Source organism: Centrocercus urophasianus, unplaced genomic scaffold (assembly GCF_019232065.1).
Source record: "Centrocercus urophasianus isolate 14NV4802_14NV808 unplaced genomic scaffold, USGS_Curo_1.0 seq_15, whole genome shotgun sequence".
NCBI classification, from domain to species: Eukaryota; Metazoa; Chordata; class Aves; order Galliformes; family Phasianidae; genus Centrocercus; species Centrocercus urophasianus.
In genome coordinates, this window is record NW_024884697.1 from 33,430,365 (window position 1) to 33,434,476 (window position 4,112).

Below are 4,112 nucleotides of genomic sequence, written 5' to 3' on the forward strand. Positions count from 1 at the left end.
CTGCAGAAGAGCATTCTTGAAGTATTAAGTGTAGTTTTGCAGACTTCACAGTCCAACAGTATTAACAGATGTAAAGTGGAATGCATGGACTATGGATGATCTCCTGATCTTGGCTGTGCTTTTGAAAACTGTCACGCCCAAATACTTGGTACCTCTTTTCTTTTTTCCTCTGGCATGGAATTATCAGAGCTTGTTCTAATTCCTTCCTGCAAAATCAAATCAATTCAGTTTTATCTCAAAATTTCCCAGCCTTAGCTACTTCACTACCCACAGTGAATTAAAGAGGCCATACAATCCATTCTGCTGGTATTTTTGTCAGTCGCTGACATTTTTTAATGAGGTAGTATAGTCTTTCACTGTGCAGAGTTGGAATTAAGACTGAAATTTCTTCCACTTTACCAGAACATGTGGCTGATCCCCATAAATGTATTGTGGCACACTCTGCCTTCTGATTGGTCCCCAGGGCAGGTTAGGTTTGAGCAGTGGGTGCTTAGTGTTTTTTGTTGTTTGTTTGTTTTCTTATAAGCTTGATACTGATTAGCTTGTCAAGGAGGAAGGTATTTTTCCTCCTTTCACTTCTTTCATATTCAACATCTGCTTGTTCAGTTCTTATAATGCTTTTATGTCCCAGTTGTCATTATCTCAGTTTTTTAATGTGTTTCTCTTCTGGGCAGCTGTACAGGTGGCAGTAGGTGAGAAGGAGAGAAAATTCTTTGATAACATCAGAGGAGACCTTTGCTTGGTCTCAGTGTCCAACCAAAAAGTACTGATTATAAGGAATGTCAGGCTTTGTACTGAAAGCTCTGTTCTGAAACATTCTTGGTTGCGCTGTGGAGTAGTAAACATACAATGCCTCAGCATTAGGAGTAGTCTGTTTTGATCAAGCCACAGGGAAGTTAAAAATTTATAGAAACTCTACGCTTTTCCATTCAAAGACTGCTGAAGAAGCAAAATACACTTTCATCAACACTTAGAACTCAGGCTAGACTTGCAAAATCAATGAATGTTAACCCAGGTGGCAACTAAAAACCATTATTGTTCTCCTTGAAAGCCTTAAAGGAAATGGTGTCCCGCTTGTTAAAGGAAAGATGCCTGGCAAAGTGATGCAAGGTGATGGACATGAAGCATAAGGGGAAAAAGCATGAAATTATTTTCTTCCTACCTAAGTAATTACAGTATACGAAGCTGTTCTTGCTGGGGAAGTGAACATCCAGTTCCTCCCAGGAATTGGAACTATGTAAGCATTTAATTCTAGAAAAGAATCCTGTCTGCTGAAGTTTTTTTGAGAACTTTTACTTCAGGATAACTGTTTTCTGTACCACACTTAAAAAGTTCACAGATGAACTACTTGTGTAGGGACAGAACACTTCTCTTAAAGCTTTGGATAAAAGCCTGCATAATTCATTTGAGAAAACTAATGCAGTAATTTTCCAAATTCAGTATTAATACATGTGTATTACTGCCTGTAAAGTTAGCTTATGCTTACAGTGCGCACAAAGGTTGACTGCTTTATTTCCTACTTGTCTGGAATTGGTGTATGTCAGTATTTAAATGTCTGAGCTTTCTATGGGAAAAAGTAATGTTTATGTCCTGAAATACTTAATGAAATTGCACTCTTCCTATTAGGACTTTTCAGTCTACATTTATTTCTTCTAACTTGTTGCTTATGCCCTTCTTCATTCTCAAATTATTCTGTGAAATGAATGTCTACTCGCCTAAGTTACAGGAATATTTTGAGACTGTAAGATGTTTTCAGAAGCCCAAATGAACGCACTGTAAACTCAAACTACTACTGCTCTTCTGCATAAGAAAAACATAACTTCTGGAAAAGTGTTGTAGAGATAGATGTTAAGTTTGTTTCATAATGTGTACTGATACTGCAATGCTAGAAAGAGGAGGTGGGAACAGAATATTGTTGGAATTTTGATTAAAGCTGTGTTTTTCGCCTGTACTGTTGTAATTAGACTTGCTGTTTCCTCATGGGTAAACACTAAAGATGAGGATTTTCTTTTATAAAATTAAAATTTGAGGTGGATCAAACTTGATGAATATTTCCTGAAGTCTTCTAGGAAGCTTGAAGGGGAGAAATCTTCCCACAATAACAAACTGGTACTAGATAGGCCTTGTCTTAGACTTAGAAACAACAGAAACTTATTTCTAGTCTTGGAATGTGAGAGTAGTCTGCATACAGGTGTCTAAAGTTCCTATTTTTTAAATTGTAATACATCAGCACAGACAGAAAGCTTTGTATCTGCTATTCCAGCAGCATTAAGTTATACTTCACTTTATAGCTGTTCTATTTTGCCTGTGTATGCGGAGAAGAATGAAGGCAAATAAAAAGTTACTCAAATACATCACAAAACGTAGTTGTATGTAGTTCCCTAAGGTAGCTTTAGAAAAGCTTATTTCTGAGTATCAAGCACTTTAGTCTTTCCTTTGAAAGGCTTATGAACAATTTGAAGATTCTTTAAGCTTAATTTTAATGCTCTGTTCTTTAAAGTAAAACTCTGGAATAATGCTTATTTATCAAACTTTATGTTCTCCTCAGTATGGAAGTATAAGCAAAAATGTTTTGCAGTGTCGTGTTCTCAGTGTTGCAATATCTGGACTTGAAAAATCAGAAGTGTGGGTGCTTTGTCTTTCCTTAAATATCCTCCAAAACCATTTATTTTTTTGTGATCTTGAGTCATCAGGCAAAGGGTGGGTTCCTGTTTTCAATGAGTTGTTCTTTAGGGAGAGACTTGTGAATGGAGAAAGGAATGTCTTCATAATTCTGCTGTGTTCACTTTGGCCTCAAGAAATGCTAGTTCTGCATAACATGCTCCACAGTTTCATTGTTTTAAGAAAGTTCACTGCCACCAGAATTTATTTTCTTTGAGACTGTGGTGTGAGGTGAATTCTTTCATTTGAAGAACAGCGTGGTTTGTAATTAATTTGTGCAATTGTTTTGGCTACTGTAACGTGGAAGGATAGAGCAGGAAGGGCGTGCTCCTGGAATCTTGGATACAGAGTGAAATCAAAGTGGAATTTACAGTTCCTTCTTTGGTCAGTAATCATTATGTTTTCATATTACGTGGCATCTTTATACTAATAAATCTAGCAAGGAAGATACACTAACCACTTGCACACAGTACAAAAATCTACATGTTAAACTCAGTTCCCATAAACCGGGCTCGATGCATGTAATGAGGCCAATACGACAGATCTTTGGCACTACTGTCGTGCTTTTCAGACACATGGTGACAGTTACAAATCATCTTAATCTTTTCCTATTTTAAGTTAATAATTATTTTAGATAGTTTGCTCATTTTAATCTCGTACATCCTCTAAGCCGCATGAACCTTCTGTACAGCTCGTGGGGAGCACACTCCTTAGGGATGACCTTTTGGTGGCAGTTGGTGCTAGCTGATGGGGTCTCGTTGCTCACCCAACCTGTCCGTGTGGAGCTCTGCTGTGAAGATTATGACAGCGTGGCTGCGGTCAGGATCAGCGTTGGTGCAAACGTGATACTTAATGGCAATTCAGAAATCCATTTCATGATTTAAATCTTAACTCCTTTGTATCGTGCTAGAAATGCATGCTCTGCTTCTTGAGAGCCTTCCTAGTTTCTCTTCAGCTGTATTTCTTCTGCTCGGTTTTCATGCCCGGACTTTGAATGGAAGCAGCGCTGAGGGGAGCGTTTTCTTTTCCTCGTCTCTCATTCGCTTCCAGCTTTCTGCCCTGGACAAGGACCAGTCCTGGAGTTTGGGCTAGCGCCAGACCACCGATCCAGATACGAACCTGTGCGTCGCTCGTACTTCACACCGACGTTACTCCGTTTTTTGAGGAAGCGTTCAGAACTAAAGCACGTTAAACGTGTAACGTTGCAGTTCTGTGCAACTCCTACGACTTTTCTTTCCCCTGCCACGGCGGCTGTTGCCTCACACTTTCACAGCAGGTTCTATGATACCTGGACAACTTCAGCCCTAAGGGCGTTTTTCTTTAAGCCACCTCACCCACCCGGGGCCGCAGTACCGCGGACGGGCACAAGACGCCGCCGCCTCACAGCCGCCCGCCCCGCCCTGCCGCCCTCAGCCAGGCTCAGCGCGCAGCCGCAGTGCGGCCACGGCGCT